Source organism: Trichoplusia ni, chromosome 14, assembly GCF_003590095.1.
Source record: "Trichoplusia ni isolate ovarian cell line Hi5 chromosome 14, tn1, whole genome shotgun sequence".
In the NCBI taxonomy this organism is placed as follows: Eukaryota; Metazoa; Arthropoda; class Insecta; order Lepidoptera; family Noctuidae; genus Trichoplusia; species Trichoplusia ni.
In genome coordinates, this window is record NC_039491.1 from 5587868 (window position 1) to 5607022 (window position 19155).

General features: G+C 32.7%; 2 protein-coding genes across 3 annotated transcripts in view; one reads left to right on the top strand and one right to left on the bottom strand.

Moving 5' to 3' along the window:
* Nucleotides 1-15141, bottom strand: part of LOC113500655 — a 193507-nt gene extending 178366 nt beyond the window's left edge. The window contains exon 1 of the mRNA XM_026881517.1: nt 14533-15141. The gene's annotated coding sequence lies outside the window, so the exon portion shown is untranslated. The remainder of the gene's footprint in view (nt 1-14532) is intronic.
* The window catches only part of LOC113500653, a 211262-nt gene that overhangs the window by 143999 nt on the left and 48108 nt on the right, over nt 1-19155 (top strand). The window lies entirely within an intron of this gene.

Below are 19155 nucleotides of genomic sequence, written 5' to 3' on the forward strand. Positions count from 1 at the left end.
GATGACATTGACACACACCATAGATGGATATTTACCGAAAGTCTAAATTGACACACTTTATAAATAAACAAGTTTGTTTTTCACACGATAAGGATTTGATTAAAATACTACTCAGCAAACATGTTCTTTTTTATCTGACGGTGCATCTGAAAACATGTTTGTTTGTCTGAGAAAGTCCTGATCGAAATCTAATCAATTAATTAGTTTGATAAAATATATAAACACGGATCACTGTCTTAAAAGAAAAAGTTTCGTAATTAAGTACGTAGACAAGAAGATTTAATCGGATTAGTTCAAGTCCGCCTCACCTGTACGTTCCAAATTGCGATTAGGTTAACGCGCAATACGTAATCTAGGCCTTTTGGCAATAAACGATACGAAGCCGATACGTAATAGATATGAAAATAGGGCAGACCATATTGCTGTGATAGTATTCACAAGTACTATATTCAAGTACTACAGAAGGTTGTAGTAAGGGCGCTCCCATGGTAACAAATGAATATCAAGTACACCAGTTTTGATGCGTAATATAAAGTTGGTGACGCAAGTTAAAATTCGTGAACGACGTCACTATTGAAGCTTCCTTAATTAATGAATAAATTATATTGGGTCTTTATTAGTGTGCTTATATTTCTGACGTCATAAAATGTAACTTCGTAATAACCGTTTTATCGTACCTGTTCGTGGTAAGGGCGACGATGGTAGCAGACGCTACGCAAATATTGAACTCCTTACGGCGAATCGCTTCACCTTATTTGTAATGACAGCTGTTAGTAACGCTCTGTCTGTTGTACATTAAAATTGTCTGCTCACAGAGACAGATCAAATTTGATCGCTTCACTTGAGGCGGATGTTTGTGACGTAGGTACCAGTAAATGTTGTAAAGATATATCTTTAAGCATAAACACTTGTCGTATTAAATTGTTCCGGTAAAGGAAGCTGTTACATTTAGTATCGATTTATTACATAAACTATAATTTACACCTAATCCATAGTATTTGTGGTAAAATCTTGTTAGTAACCTTTTAGGACTGATCGTTCTTGAACCCACAATTTTAAAAAGTTTTACATCGTGAACTGCAAACAAAACAATAGCACGTCACGGCTTTAGTCAAAGAGTTTTTTTAAACGCCAAAGTTGAAACTCAACTTTAAGTCTGTCGTATAAAATTCAAATTGGCTTGGACGACAGTTTATTTTGCAAGATAATGCAAGGTACAACGCAATTCAAGGCGTTTACGATTAACGTACATCCGAATGTACGTAAAGCGTGTATTTATAAGTTTATCTGTCTTATTGTTTTCTTCGAAGGCAAATAAAACGTTCGGTGTTCCGGCAGACGGAGGAAAAGCTTGATGAAGACAGTTTTATTATTTTCATGTGGTTTCAAAGACAAAAATATCCTTTAGTAACGTGCGTACATCGGATTTGCACAATTACGTTTGCGACAAGTAATTTGCGCAAAACTTTACAATAACAAATAAAGTAACTTACGTTAATGGTACACAGGTTCTGTGTTTACACCTTTTTATAGAATTAATGTATAATATACCAGTTCAATACCAATAATGGGGCTTCTAGCATTGGTAGTGATAATATTTTTTTGCAATATTTAAAACTGTCAGATTCTATATTTGCATCTATATGATTAAGGTCCTATCATTTTATGAGCACTGTTTTGTTATTGCTGTTCTAATAAATTTATTTCTTAAGAAACGAAAGAGTACAATCAAATTCTTGCTAAAAAGTTGATAGCTTGATCATTTACACGAAAAAGGAATGCATTTTGTTTGATTAATGTCAACAAATAATTAATGTTTTTAATTTAGCAGTCGTTGGTGAGTGGAAAAAGTAATAAAATATGACGAGTGACCTTAACATTATTGATAATTTTAGCAAAACATATTTGGCAGAGAAAAGTGCATCAGCTGATGTGTAGGCGGGTGACCTGTGTCGTGTCAATTTATACATTGTTGTCTTTTAAAAACATGTACCTTGTAGAAGTTTCCATTACATACTTAATTGCTTTAAATGTTATCTTAAAATCAAATTTTGAAACTAGACCGTTTTGTCCTTCCTCTGCAAAATGTGCTGAAAAAAAGACCTATCCAGCCGTCTGCTTCGACTTTACAAAATAATACATAATAAATTTTCTTCACAATGCTATATCTATTGTTTATTCCATCAGGGAAAATCCTATTTTTAAAATAATAATAACCGTTTTCGAGTTGTACCTAAATTACCGTGTTATAAAACAAAATTCAAATATTAATAAACACTTAGTTAGCAACACAATGACAATTAGTTGAGAGATAGATGTATAGATCTTATCATTTGTTTGTTTCACAATAGTTATTAATAAACCGCAAGAAAACAAAAATATTGTATAACATTTCGAAAAATGATTGCTAGAGATTTTAATTTATTTTTAAATGCTTTATTGGAGTAACTATTAACTTGCAATAAGCGCTTGTAAACTGAGATTAATTAAACATGCATTTATAGGGTAGTGCGTAACTTGCAAAGCAGGTTTCAGTAAGAATATCTTCTACAAATGTTTTACTAAAGTTTACGTTACTCGAGTAATAAAAATATTTCTTGTCCAAAGGTAAACCGCTTAACACTTTTACTGCGTATTATAATACTCGCCTAATATCTCTTTTACTGAGTATGACTCAGGCGAATGTTTTGTGTGTATGTAATGTTATGCGGTAATATATCAGAAACACAGTTTAGATACGCCATCATTCTATCTGGTTTACGTTATACAACTATTCACAGTTCCGATTAAAAGAAAGGGGAAAAAACAAAACACCGGATTCGTGTAGGAGGGTTAAAACTTCAACGTATCTCTGGTATGTTTGAAGCAATAAATATGTAATTAAATTCACGTGCGTAATATTTACAAATACTTGTCACTTTTTTTGGCTGGCAGTAGAATTTAGTACTAAGAAAAAAACGTGCATAGCACGTTTACACTTCTTCCAGTGAAACGGAGTCAGCTTTGAGAATAAGAAGTTTACACTTGTCTTGCATCATAAAATAGAGTCAGATTTTTATTAAAAAGCGATGAAGTCTTTCGATTGAACTCCATCAACAGGTTCTAACTAACCAAAGTCGTAAAATTTAATTAGGCCACACGTGTACCGCGTCGGAAGGGACGATGCATTTCGAGAGTGGGTTACCAATGACGTCAGAAACGCCCTACATTTACTGCCAGACTATTTTGGTTAGTTTTTTTTAGAATGCATCGCTCAATGCATTCTGGTCTATGAATATATGGGATTGGGTGTTATGCTATGATATTTGTATCTAATATTCGTGTGAAAATTTAGTTCGTCTTTAGGTTATGAAAAATCAGTTTCCTTAGTTCTTGATAATTTTCAGAGTTCGAGAATAAATAGTGAAATTTATTAAAACAACACATTACATGAATAAAATGATAATATTTAAAATCATAACCTTTCGGTCATATTTTTACCAAAGATTACCTTCAGCTTCACCATCTGCCTTCTGGGCCATATCATGGTTGAGACTTATCTTGATAAGCTGTCAGCTAACGTGACACCTACATCTCATGAAAAGGTCACGCTGAAATGACATTTCACGGTACTTTGACACGTTATGTGCACACATTAAACAGTCGCATGCTTATATATTTAGTTCAGTCGCTACTCCCCTTATGACGTCAATGCTGACATTTGGGTCTCAGTGTGTGGCAAACGTTTTTAGTCTAATAGCCATCTCGCGTGAATTATTGCTAATAAATAAATTGTCACTATTCATAACGGCTAGTTTTCGTGAAGTTTTCATCGTCTGAAGTTTTACGGTTAACTGAAATTTATGTGTTTATTTTTTTTAAGTTCTGTTATAGCGAAGAGTAATAGAGCTTTGTGCTGTGAAGAAAATTAAATTTGTTTTCATCTGATTTCTCGGAGTTTATTGTCTCAGATCTACCTTTAGAAATCTAGTTTACCTGTTTTATTACAGCAACGCAAAACTAGGTGAAACTTCGTAAATTTTACTGAAAATACCATGTGATATAAATCTTATTTCCACAAACTGATATTCGCTCATAAACTGTAAACCTGCAGTAGACGTTTAAGAATAGAAAACTAAATATTTATAAAGCTCTGAACTATAGGACTGACAATTTGACAGATAGCAACAATACAGTCGCAGACTGACAATGTAACACAATTGTTTACTGAACAGTCCCGCTGTTTGATATTACCTCTATTTCAGTTTTAATCTTGAAACGGTTTGGCTGAACATCAATCAGTACAAAGCCCTAGAGAAACAATACTGATAGTCAGAAAAACATTGACATAGACAAGCATGATTATTTTTCCTGGCCATGATATTAACGAACCAAACTGACGCACAACAGACACCAGACCATAGTCTATTAAAATTATTATTAGTGTGACCGCAAGCTGGAAAAGCGGCAAATAAAAATTAGTTACCGGTAGTATCTAACGGGATTGTCAGTAAGGGGCTAACAACCCACAATTTTCTATAATAACAAAGGTGCAATACCTTACATTGACACAGTTACGTGAAGATAAAATAAGAAAGAGATAGGACATCGGGGCTGTCGAGACGACCGTGCAAATGTGTCTGTGTACAAAATTAACGGGAAGACCGTTTTATTGTGAGTCACTGACCGCTAACGAGACACAAACAAACAGGTGAACAAACTCAAAAACACTCAATTCGATTTAATTTATCAATATAGGAACTGGCAAAGTAGGTAATCGATTATACAAAATTTCAGAATCGATATCGTAACATGCTCGAATTAGACGCATCTTTGATCGTAACGATAGATCGTTTGATGTGTTCCACATGTACGAATAGCACCATAGCTATTGAAACAAGTTATTTTTTCCGATTCTGATTTATGTTTTATGTGTGCCAAGATCGCTGAGGAGATCTATCCGATTGCTCTAAAATAAATCGTTATAAATCATTACGAAATACTACTGGCTAATTAACTCAAAAGTATGAATTATTATATTTCTACTAACGATGAACACGACGATCATTAGATATTGCTATTTTAAGTTATTATATGTAAATATAGTTTCCTTGAACATTAAGTTAGATAAATTCTTAGAAAATTCAACGTGTCCAATGTGTTAATTGAGTTAAACGGTTTCCGTGTTTTCCCTATATATGTACTTCGTAATGAGTGTGAACACCGTTTATATAAACGTTATGACTCAAACTTTACTGGAAAAATCAGCCAGCGGAAAATTATAGAAAAAGGCAATATTTTAAAGTATTTTTCCAAAACTGTTTTGTTTACATTTGTTTTATAAACGAACTCATAACGGATTTAATCCATAAATTATATTTTGTTTAGATCAAAGAAACGTTTATTTTCACTGTCTCTTAATTTTTCATAGATTTCAAAATTACTGGGCAAAATCCAGGCTGCAAATCCAATGAGAGAAAATTCCATTGATGGTGTGACTTATTTCACCTAAATTAATAACCAATTTAAACTTTTTTAAATTTTAGAGACTCTAAACAGTGATCTAATTAATATTCCCGTTACCAAAAAGCCATTTCAAATCAATTAACTAATAGCATTTTACGACTGTTGTTCAAAACGCTTCATATGCAGCCTCACAACTATAAATCATATAGAATATGGTACATAAACGCAAACACGAATACTCAAATCGCAGACGGGCAGTCTGAAGAACTGAAATGAATTTTATAAATACATTTTGAAGATAAACATGTAAAAGATGATGTTCTTCAACTCCTCTTGACCACTTTAAATGCGCAATCATCTTGAACAAGACTGAAACAAAGTAAGGTATGTCTTCCAAGAAGGTTTGAAGAAGAAACGTGGCTTTATCTGCATCAAAAAGGTCAAGCGTTTGTTTGATAGACACGCACTCCAGGTGCATGTCTTTGAACCTGTCATTTCCACGTTTGCGAACACCCACGGCATAAGGTTTTAGTACTAAGTGTCGCTTTTAAATCACATTTAAGATGTAACAAACATAATTGATTCTTTATTTTTAAAGATTGGTCAATTGAAATCTTCCTGTTTTCTGACCTTATCCATGTAGAGCTATTTTCGTTTTATCTGTCTTTTGACCGATGTAGTTTTTGGGAGTACATAATATATCTCCTCTTTCCTTCTCTCATCAAAATACATGATGTGTTCTTATGATCTGTTAACTATGACATGTGTCCGTACTTTTTTTTTAATGTTGGTACCCATATCCATCAAAACAGTCAAGGATTGACCTACGAGAGCCAGGTGTAGCTATTTGTTTCTAGCGCAGTCCGTCGATAAGTCCGTCGCTTTTATTCATTCATATACATGTAGTATATTAAAAGAAAATAAAGTTTTGTCGCCTTGAAATTTCACTTTACAATAAATATGTCAATGTCTGCAATAAATCTCATATTTAATGGGCAAACAGTTTGAAATGTAAATATTTTTCTATGATGTAATAAAACACTGGAGTACTGAAACATTCAGGTTGTATTTATCGTGTAATTATTATCGCTGAAAGTGTTCTTGCACCTGCCCTTTGGGGGATTTACTATTCGACAATAATGCTGCGATTGGTTTACGAAGATTAACAGATCAACATTGGCAAAGTCAGCACGACAACAAGAAAAATACAGTAGCAATCAATAAATTCATCATTACTTTTCTAACAAATGCGTTTGCTTTTCATGACTTAGGCCCATATTTTTAATTAAACTGCTATCATTTATGTACACCAACTTATCGGTTTTTAATTAATTAAAATAAAACGGAGGCATGTCGAAAAGGTTAATAACCTCCCGTTTTATCATCGACTTTTTGTTTTAACATATACGTTAATGAGGTTTCTATAACGTATCACGTAACACATAGTATATCTATTATAATTACTGCGAGTTACAAAACATGGTTAATTAAATGTTTTTGGAGCAATAAAATGTTGCATTATATAAATTGGAAATATTGCTCGTCATTTCAGGAGATCTTATATCAGGTCAAAATCTCACTTCCTTGAGAACTTCCGTAAACAAGACTTTCTTTTGCCAATATCTTCGTAACAACCAATTAAAAATGTCTCTTCATATTTCATATAGTAATATTGCTTCATTATTTCTTTACAAGCTTCCTTTAGTAAATTATTATAATATTTCTACTGCCGTCACGATCACGCGATGTTATTTTGATAGAGAAGTTTGCAATGAAATTGGGAACAGTTATATTCCAGGAAAACAGAGAAAATTATTTCATGAATAAAATATAAAGACATGAAATTGCGTGGGGTTAGTTCGAGATTTGAGGCCTCCTCGCCAGACAGTCTGATGTCGCTACAAGTAGTTCTAAAATAAAAAGGACGTCATAGCTATCGTTCATTTAGTAATAAAATAAATATATTATACGAATGGGCTCGAGGCGGTTGAATAAATATAAGATTAGTGACAGACAAGTTTCATCGGCTTTTGCCTCGTGTGATGTGGAGCGTGCGAAAATCTGACGCTTTCCAGACTTTTCGATTGGCCCGTGTTACGGTTACAGCTTTGTTGATAGTTTTATGACAATCTGAAGATCTTTCTGATAAAAAAAATGAATTTGATACTTGAAAATGACATAAGCACCGGAAAGTTATTAAATTGAAATATGATATAAAAATTCTGTAACATCATTTGACATTCTATCTTTTAAAAATGTTGTTTCGAAGTGTTTCGAATGAATGTTATTGCTAGCACTATTATATAACTTTAATTATTCTTAATTGGCTTTGAATGTTCACGAACGAAAAATGAAAATCAATTAATTGCCGATACCATTAACAACATTATAATTGAATTGCTTCTTTTTTTTAATATTGATAATCAATTTTGTCGCTTTTTATATTGTCACGCGTGTTTCAAGTTCAAGGCGCATATAAAATTTAATGTCGGTTTAAATGAGGACAGTCTACGGCTCTCTGACCTCTTTAACTCTGAATACATTGACGTCTTTCTTAGACCACTTTGTAATTCCTTTTAACGTAGCCAGCAATGTACACAAAATTATATTGTTTCTGTAAAAGCTTATCTATTTATTGAAATGCAAGTGATTATAACTGCGTATGTTACCGCGTTATTTGAGGGTGAACGGTAAAATGTACCGTTGTTTGAGTAAAATAAAGATAAAACGTAAGGTGTTGATGTTATTGTACAGTTTTGCGAGTATAATGTGTCGTGAGCGTAACGAAATTCGTGTAAGGGGGTAATGACTTTCGAAGACGATATCATGAAATTTAACGATCATATTTAGCCCTGATTGGCAAACTTGTAGGACTCCCTTTATTTATCCCATTCTTCTCTGTCTCATCCTCTCTTCATCTATTCTTTTCAATTTTTTTCAAATATTTGTCCATCTTCTCTTTGGCCTTCCGTTACGTTCAAGTCCTTACTTCATCTACCGTCATCATATATATACTAACATAAAAACTGGTAATAATTTTAGGTTTCTATAATTTAGTAGAAAACACTCACGCTCTCCAAACTAAAACCTTCTAATTTGGTACGACTAGCTTTGATTAAATAGACGTTAAAGTCGTAATAGACGAAAATATATTCATAAAGTTTATGTTGATTCAATGGTGAGATGATCAGTCATCACTTATCAGATTTTCATCGTAAACAGACTAAGCGGGGATCCGCGTGCAATGCAAAAACGTGAGTTTAAAGATTCAATCTCAGTTTCAGTCAAAACAAAGTCCGTGCCAATTCATTTAATAACACAGCTTTAATATATAAAATTAATAATAATGATTCAACGCACGGGATGTTTAAATAATAAATAATGTGGAAAAATCTAGAATATCGTTTAAGTGGTTTCGCGACGAGAATAAATCCAGCTCTAACGTTCGAAAAAAGTTAAATCAAACATATACAAAATTTTAGTTGTGTTGATATCTTAGATAAACTTGAAGAAACTTTTTAAAGTTCAATTGTTCGACATTTACTTAATTGCTCTCTTCTTGTGCGAAGGGTCAATTTAAAGCTGGAATATCTTCCTGACCTATCGGAATGAGACATTGTATTATGACCTTATCGACGATTGCAGTTTATATCTATACAGACAATGACAACGTGTACATGTTTAGCGAATCTTTGACATTTATGTCTTAGGTACGTGCTTGCGTGTCACCACAAGGATACAAAGTTCTTAACTACCACTTTTATCGCAATATCCTTGTAACTGTCGACACGTGTATCTATTTCTACCTTTTCATTACTAATTCATCTTTATTCCTATGGTTGTAAAGTTTTTATTTGTTTGTCAAAGGTTTTTAAAGAACCTAGTTCAATTAAAGTTATATTATTTACAGTTGTATTTAGCGTTGTCATTTCGATATGATTGTATTACGTAACGATTATTTAAAAAATAAAAAATTGATTACCTTTGTATTTATGCTGAAAATTATAAAGACTGCATTTGCATTACCTACTCAAGTTGTCCAAGTCACAAAAAAGATTAAGAGTATTTCATAACATTGAAACTTAAAAAAGAAACATTCAAAACTTCAACAATAAACATAGAGTATTCTACACAACGCATTCGCTCAAATTTAAATCGATTATATTCTTACAATGAATTCATATAATCGTTCCACAATCCCACTTTCATAGATCAACACGGAAACATGTCAGTAGTTTACGTTAAAAGAAAAGAATAAAAATGTAAACAAAGCACGAGTTTTGGACCAGTGAACCTAGATTTTAATGCGATTGTTGTAACACATATAGACGTTCAATCATTATTGATAACCTACATATGAACTGCCAAATGTTTGTTTCGGACTTACGAATCACGTAATGATTTTCCTAAGGAAATATTTAGACTGCGACTTACGAGAACTTATATTTTCAAAAACATACTGATAATCATAACAAACCCTGAGGGTCTACCACCACGTCTTCAAGCAAGATTAATATAGGTGTGAAAGCGTGACAGCGCAATATACCGAGTAGAGCAGCGTCCCTCATTCAAACCCTCAATACATACAGATTTGTACATACATACATACACACTTAACCACAGAATTTTACAACAATCTTGTTAAAAAAAACAGTTACGTATTTCTCTGCTCTAGAAAGTTCTTTATTCACAAAAATACATCTCGTTTTACTTTTGAATGAAGCCAAAGTACAACTTCTTCCTCTTAGCAACAACAACTACACTATCTTCAAAGACTGCTGCCTACACAAATTAGTTGTAAATTATGCAGTACTTAAATAAAATTTATAACGCATTGAATAGCCAAAGAAACAGTTGAATTCGGGTTTGTGATAAATATACTCAAGTACCTACTATTAAACGGCAATACATTAAAGCTTTGTGAACAAATGAACGGCGAAATATTTAAGAATGACAAGTCTTAGGTAGCAACAGTTTTCATTCAGAAACACCAAGAGCAATCAACTTCGTTAGTCACAATTACAAACGTTTGTTTTCAGTAGAAATTTCTAGAAGGTCTCCTTGTTTAACAACAGTCAAAACTATTTGCGGCAGATCTAAAATAGAGTGACAAAAAATTCCAAATACACAATTCTTTAAAGTAATTACAACGGAATATATGTAAATCTACCAAAAGACACATCTAAAGCTTTATCATGTTAGAACTTCGAATCTATAAATTTTCGAGTTTTTTTTTAATCCTTGTCATCAACAATGTATCTGAACACAATTGCCAATTAACGAGTGTACAAATTGTATCGTATACATAACTATTAAGATGCCAGAAATATATGATGAGATAGAGTATTTTGCGTAACTGTGATAAAACAAAGTGACTTGGCATAACACCAGTTTTATATCGCCCTTGGTAACCGACGCGACGGTTAAACTTTTATATACCTATATTTTATTTCAAACAACACCTACCAGTGTGTGTGACGAAATCGGTTATCGGTTTTGCGGAATCGTTGAGTTAATCTTTTTATTCCACAGCGCATGACCTTGACCCCTGATTCATATTATCTAATACTACAATGTTGTAATAGTTATTAGTTATGCTATCGTTGATATTCACTTATTAATTATAACCAGAATGGACCAGACATGTTCCGAGAAAACTTTAATTTTATACAAAGTAAAATTTTGCTAAATATGAAATTCAACATCCCGGATTCTCATTAAATTTAGATGTCTTCGTTTCTTGGTAACCGTCAACATTTCAAACTTCTTTTTACATTATGTCGGTTAAAATTTAGCTCATGGTGATAATTTGTCAGAATCACTATGTAGGTCAAACTTTATCGCGAATTAGACACGTCTTGTCATAGCTCCCTATATCAAATTCAAGATTAGGGGAGATTACATAAACGTAGTACGAGGTGCCGTAAATATACCGAAATACACGACTTTGATTTGTCGAAGCAAGCTACCATAAATCATTTCATGAATACAAGCATTAAATTTTGAGATTTGGTATAACTAGTTCATCGACTTGTAAAATGTCTTCATCAGCCAAATGCGTATAAGATGAACCATGACTTCGGAAACAGCATAGCCACCATAAATTCCACCACGAGTCAAACACTTTAACAGTTTAAGCGATAAATTTTGACTTGGCAGCTTGGTTTTGGCCATTAGTTTATGTTTTGACGTCAACTACTTCATATTATTTAGTCATAAAAATAATTACAGATTTTAGATGAAAGGTGGCCAAATTTCTCAACTTCTTGCAAATTTCGAAGAACTGGACTGGTGAATTGGGACGCGTACCGTATCCTATTACCTTTAATAATAACAAAAAGAATGAGGTGACCTACATACAAATCTTTCACACACGAACTGATTTTTGAGATCTTCAGTACACTTACAATAAAATTTTCCAGACTGAAACATCAAAGACTCGTGTTGACAGTTTCTTAAATAAACCTTATTATCTCTCGTTACGTTATCCAATACATTAAAAGCCATTATCCATTGTGAGCTTCCAAAGGAGTACTAAATTTTAAATTGGCCAATTTTCATCACAGACTCTTGTTTGACGCAGAAGACGAAAACAAGTAGGTGACCCATTTCTTTTGAGTGGAGCGTTCAAATATGACGTCAATGTGATATAACTAAATTATACGAACGTTAACCTGTTCTAATACATTGATAACGTTTCGTAATAAAAATAAATTATGAGGGTCAGAATGATCAATGCTGATGGAACAACTTTATAGTGTATCTACGGAGTGAGTTATAGTGAATCGAAACGTCATTGGCCATGTAACATTTTGGGAATCCGAGATAGCATGCGGTATCTTTTATCAAGTCCGTGCTTCATTATTGCGCCATAAACATCGACCATCTGTAGAATATAAATGACTTTAGAAACACATAAGTAATATAAACATTTCGTGACTAATATCTTCTTTGGCTTATCTTTCACCAGCATGCGAAACATCATTCGCAAACGATAAATGCAGTTGCGAAAATTTGTCGCAGTGAAAATTGCGCTCAGATTTGTAAGAAACAAGTCACATACCTTGGAGTTTCTTGGTGTCATAACGGCAAATACAAACTTGGCTGGCAGAATTTAGCCCCAGACTTCATACGACATATCTGTGTGAATCGAGTAGAAATACATAGTTTCGTCTGGGTTGTTATTTCATTTGGCAAAATGTGCATTGGCTTGTATTCAAACAGAGCATTCTCATATATTGGAGCCAAATAAACAACGTGTTTGTCCAAACCGCTAGATATGTAAACAAAAATTTTGAGTAACAGATCTCTGTTTACTTCTGAAAGACTGATTTGAAATGCGTCTGCCGTTTTGACGTAAAACGTGTAATACAAAGTTTTTTAATCTCCTTTTTATACTACTGGCATAACGTTGGCTATAGCTAAAACATGTGACATACTCGTTCGCTAATACTTTTAGAAGTTGAATAGCCCTTGTAAAATTAGGTTTATGGCACCGCAGTGTCTTATGTAGTTTATCATTTAACGTATAAGTACAAAATATAATCACGAAGTGTCCTAATGCTTTCGCTATCTTCAGCCATAACTATTTTTTGGCTTAAACCATTTTATAGAAATCTTTAAATGTCTATTGTATGTAAGGGCTACCGTTGCAAGCGTTTTCCGCATTGTGCCAATTTTAGCCATACAATATTAACTTTAGCCAACTATCTATCTAGTGAATCTATTTACAATTTATCATACTTCATATCTATGATTTGTGAACCACAAATGCAGCTATTTCAAGTATGCTGTTTTACCTACTTTACCTAACAACATCTTACCTAACTACAAATAATCCTAGCATATGTGGAATAATACCTGCCTCTTGATCAGTCACGAAATAAGTAGATAGTTACTTTATAGTAACAGGAGACCAAACTACACGGTACGCCCAAACGTGTTTAAAAATAAAAATTAAGGTCAATACTTCTACCATAAAATACGATGGCAAAAACTCCCGTTCGACATGGTATGGTGTCTTGGGAACCGCTCGGGTAAACGATCTAGTAATGTAGTAGAAATACCGAGCTAAAGTCACGCACGATTTTGAGGTCAAGAATCTTCGGGTCCTCGACTTGTGCCCTTGAGTTTTTTCAAGCAACCGTCTCGCCCGGCTCGCGGTTGCTAATCGTAAATATGTAAATTCCCATTTTATACTTTGTGAGCTTTTCTTCGAATTCGAAGAGTTATTAACGTTTAAGGTTGCTTGGCGAGGGAACGAGTGTTATACGTGTTTTTATTTGAAATAAGCTTGAGATAGTGGTACCATGTTTGATGGTTTGCTTTCGTGCTAGAATAAAGCAAGCTAGATAGAATAATAAACAAAGTTATTGTGTATTACTTAACTTTGCGATATAATGTAGGAAAATGGATGCCGGAAATGATGTAACTTTGTGATTGTGTCAGGTATTTATAGTTTTACTGTTTTCCATTGTCATAAACAGATTTATTGTAAATTGTTTTACATAAATATTCAGTATTTCATTTTAGAATGTAAATAATATGAATAACTTTAAGGTCAATGTCCTGTTACACATGTGTCCGTGCACTATTATAGTTGCCCTTTATAAAACTTGAGTACACAATTAAATACGAGCAACAGTTTCAAAAGAATGTCAAGTAGTTCCTGATAGACTGGTCTATGAGTCAACGATGATTAAAAAAAAGCACTTTATTTTTTTATTTATATTACTTATGTGACCTTCTAGCATTATACTTATAGTCAATTTAGCACGTCATTCGGAGTTTTTTTTTTATTATTTGTTAGAGACGTTTTCTTAGAACAATGCGTTACTTTGTATCCGTAAAAACTACACATCCTGATAAATATACATTTTGTTATAAACATACCTGTAATCAAAGAGAATAATATATATCATACCAAAATAAGCGATTTTCAAATAAAACAATTGTAATAATTCGAATCTTAGACAAATCAATCTCTGATATTATTATGAATATCACAGTACAACTACTAACTACAGTTTATGGTAAGAAAAGTGTGTTATTAACCTCATTCAAGTTTAATGCCAGTAATCGGAATACCTTTAATCTTTATTTGTATATTTGCACATCAATTTTAGCGTAAGCATTCGTGTGTAATTCGCAGTAAACCTGAAACAAAACAAAAAGAGTTTACAGAAAAGAGTCTGAATGTCTAGGTTTGGAACTAGAACTAGTATAGGTAAGTCGAACAAAACATTTATATTATCAAGTATTTGTAAGTAAGAAATTGTAAGTAAGTATATTTCTGGAACTAATTGAAGTACAAATATTTTATTCAGTGCTTTTGTTTTCATGCGGTCACAATTCAACGACGCAAAAATTGAGTGTTATAAGTTTGAAGTGACAGTCTGTCTGTCTGTGACATCGTAGATCTCGAAGGGATTGAACGGTTTCAATTTAGTTTCTTTTGAATTATGTGCGAGTGTTTTAAGACATGCTTAATAAAAATCGGTCTAGCCGTTTAGAATTTGCGGGGGTGACAGTTTTTAAGGCCATGGCTTTTTTAATGGTTTTTTTTTCTTATGATTGATCATGAAAAAACCCTTGTTTCACACTATACGTGTACACTAATTAGATTAAATAGTTGCTTGTACAATAAAAAATAGCTACAACATAAAAGAAAAACTCAAAAAATGTTCCCAATTTCGGTAAAAAAGGTAAATGATCAGTCGTACTAGTTACATATTTAATGAAACAGTTTATCTGCTCTACAGTAAGCTAAACTTAACGGTAAACGTTTTCCCGGCTTATGCAACACGGCGAGGTATTTCAATCACATTTTACAGTACATTTCATGTTCAAAACAAATAATGTTAGCGTTAAATGGATTGGACACGCAACAATGTGGATGTAATCACGTCTTATTTAGATTAACTCATAAATTTTACTTGCATAAGTTTATTAAGAATGTTTGATTAGTATTTCATATTGGAAGATTGATAGAATTTTTTGATTTTACGACTGGAACGAGTGGCTATGAAAGTAGAGTTGGTGTAATAACGTGATTTTGTTTCGACGATATAAATAACTTTTGATAAAAATTTTTTTTTTAATGATTTCATTTTTGTAACACATTACATTCCGCCTTATATAAAACAATCTCAGAATAAATAAGTAACTATTAATATTATAAAGACAAATTTTGCTCTTATTGCAACTAACCTGATAAATTTCAGCTAATAATATTTTTTATAGCACCTTGAAACGCCTAATAATTCCAATTAATTTTAATGGTTAGTTCAAAGAACTTTTGAGAGCCTTGATCTCTCAATAAAATATACATTTCCGCGTGTAGATGAAGAATAGACTGTAGTAGTGTCTTGATTTGGTAAACAGCTAATACAAAAAGTATTTGTATGTTACAAGTCATATGTTTTTATTTCAATTGTTTCGTGACAGAATCTGTATCAGACTGGTATAGAGTAAGCAAAAGTCAGGCTTAAGCCAGTAAATACTTACTGGTCACAAAATATGTACGGACAAAACAATATGTCAATGAAGAAAACGATTCTCTTAATACATCAGAGTGGGTCACAGCTTTTTCAAATCAAAAGACCTTTGCATCATATACTCATATGCCATATTATCATCAACACTCAACGGTAGTTTCGTTAACGAATCGGTCATTAAAACTAATGCCTAAAGGTGGAGTGTATCTCTCTCTTATCAGGTACAAGTCACTATAGGGTTAATATGGTACAAAGAGGTTATTATAATTCGTTTCGTGTGCAATCTTTAAACTGCATACGTAATCCAAGGGTCAAATATCAGTGGGCTGGGCACTATTATCACATAAGTTTTACACTGTTGCATTTGTGGATGAGGGATAGCGCTATACATCGCAATTGCTCCGTCTCACTTCGACTACTGAATAGTGAGATCGTTGTAGGCAGGTTCCGCAAGCCTTTGTTATCACATAATGAAAGATCGTGAATTCGTGACTGAAATGTATGAATTTCCTGACAGTTGAAAGTAGACTAAATCTCTATAATACTGGTATCACGTTTTATACACATGGTGCTAAATTTAGTTCATGTTAAATTGTTGTAATATAATTGTTTAGTTATTATTAATAGTTATTACTTCCTAGTGTGAGAAAGTGGGTAAGGTATGAGTGATAAAACCTCCGTACCAGTATTTCTCTGACTCTGGAACCAGTATTTTCTTATTGTAATAAGGCGGGGTAAGAGATAGCTTTTGAGTTCGATATACAATCAAATCTATGAACACTTACATGGAGTTTAAAACATCCGCATTTAATGTAAACAGAGTTTTTGCATTTAGATACTATTTATCTTTAGTACATGTGCTAATTGCTACTAAGTGGGCCATGAGAAAGTGTTTTTAGTAGGTTTATTGTTCTACTACTAATTAATTGCTCTCCGATGTCATCAAGGTCATAGCTGTCAGCGTTTCCCACGTTTTATTCCATACAAAAGGACTTTCACGACAGTTATAAAAACATTTCAACTTAGAAATGTATATTTATATACCTCTTCATGTTTCTTGTTTATTAGCAAACAAAAGAGTTTTAATTGACATGGTGTGTGCTTAGCCACTTTGTGTTTGGTAGTAATTTATGTTTTAATTTACATCAGCAACCTACCGATAAACAGTTGCCAGTCACTATTTGATATAGTTTTCAGTTTTAATCACTTGAAGTACTTGTTTCAATGTTTGCCTGGTTTTTACTTGTCAAGACTTCGTAGACATACGTATAGTTTATAGTTTAGTTTAAAAAAGTGTGTAATGTTTGAAGGAACAGGGAAGCAAGATGAGATGTGGATAAATGATTGTATCTATAATTTTAAAATAGCGATCATATAAACCTAATAAAATACCAGTTTTGAAGAAATCGAACAAACACGGTTTTGAAAGTAGTATTCAATATTCTGCATGAGTTATAAAAACTGTTGACAAATTTAACAAACTTCTTATATGGTGTTATCATCATAAAACCTCGTGACTTTTGGCATAATTTGCATACTAAAAAAAACTATAACCAAGTATTAAAATTATTTGCTTATCTTAACAATTTAAGCTTTTAATCAGTAGGGATCTGTTCGAACACTCATCTGCATCGTGGAGAACTCTTTTATCGTGATCAAGTTGTTTTAGTACAAATATCCATTTTATCTGGTATTCTCAAGTACTATGATTTGCGCAGTGCCGTCACTATGTGTAGACTCATTACATACCTTTTTGTTAGTAATTAAAAATGTGCCTTATATTACATTTTATTACAGTTTAATATTGTCTATATAACGAAGGCAATGAAAATGGATTTTCATTTGATCAAGCGTTTCTAAATCAAAAATTTCATTGTCAATTTCAAAATTTTCCAAATAATATATTAAAATTTGTAACATACATTATCACCGTCTCAACTATTGTTATTTTATTTTTCGTAAAATGAGTGTATAAATTGTAATATTTCATGGCTTAGAGATAAAAATGTCACATGCTTAACACAATGGACATTGAAAAAAATCTGACTTTGTCTGACTTTAAATTTGTCGAGGTTGTGAACAAAAGACGTTGAAACAATAAAGTCACACCACCTGTTTCCATAAGGTGATGACGTTTCTCATAATTATATATTTTGTACCGCATATAATTGTTGTACACTTTCAGAATATGAACGGCAAATAAGAAGTATAGTCAACGACAAAATCTTTAAAATAATACCAAAATTCGGCTTAAATCAAATACTTTCTGTAGTTTCATAAGTGTTGATTCAGGTGTCGAGAATTGAGTTCCTGATTGTATATTTTGGACCAATGAAATGATAGCCATTGATATTATTGTTTGAAATTGACACTCAGCATATCATACACTAAAAGTAAGTTTACAGTACAATCGAAACGTCTAGACGATTGAGTTTGAAACAATAAAATAACGGCTCTTCATTCAATTAAACAACTACACAAGACTTGTTTCAACAACGCCACTTTATTTCATTACCAGGGGCCTATTAGCTCTTAAAGTGATATTATTGCAATGTGGAAGAGAGACGGAAACTCTACGCCGTATGAGGCAAGTCACGTCTCTACAACAGGGACAATATACTTCAAAAGGAGGTGGTAAACCATCTGGTTACGGAAAAGTTTCAAACCTCATTTTATCTGTATGCGGAACCTAGTAGATAAATATATTAACACTTGATTTTAGTAGAAATTGTGCTAAAATAAGATGGTACTCGTAAGTCACGGGGCCGAACATGTGGAAGCATCGTGACCGTTCAAAATCTACAACAAAATGTCATCTTATAATGATAAATTGTTTCAGTTATCTCATCATACTTGGACATGTTCTAACTAGTTACATAAATGACATAAACCTATATATAGCAGTTCCAAAAAAACGTTGTTTGATTAGTTTAATATCGCTATTATGTAAATTGATTGACAGACAGTAGTCGCGAATAGGATATCGATTTTCAAGGCAAATTGGACTATGTGGAATAATACCAAGACGAAGTAAATGTTAGTCTTGATATACGTTATTTGACTTTACAGAATCGATTGATTGAGATAGTTTGTATGAGGAGTCTACAAGAATATTTCTGAGGTATGATTACTTTAAGAAACTTTATTTTATAAATGTCTTCGTTGTATGCATAATTATTGGCAACCAGTGGTATTTCCCGAGTAAAACATAATT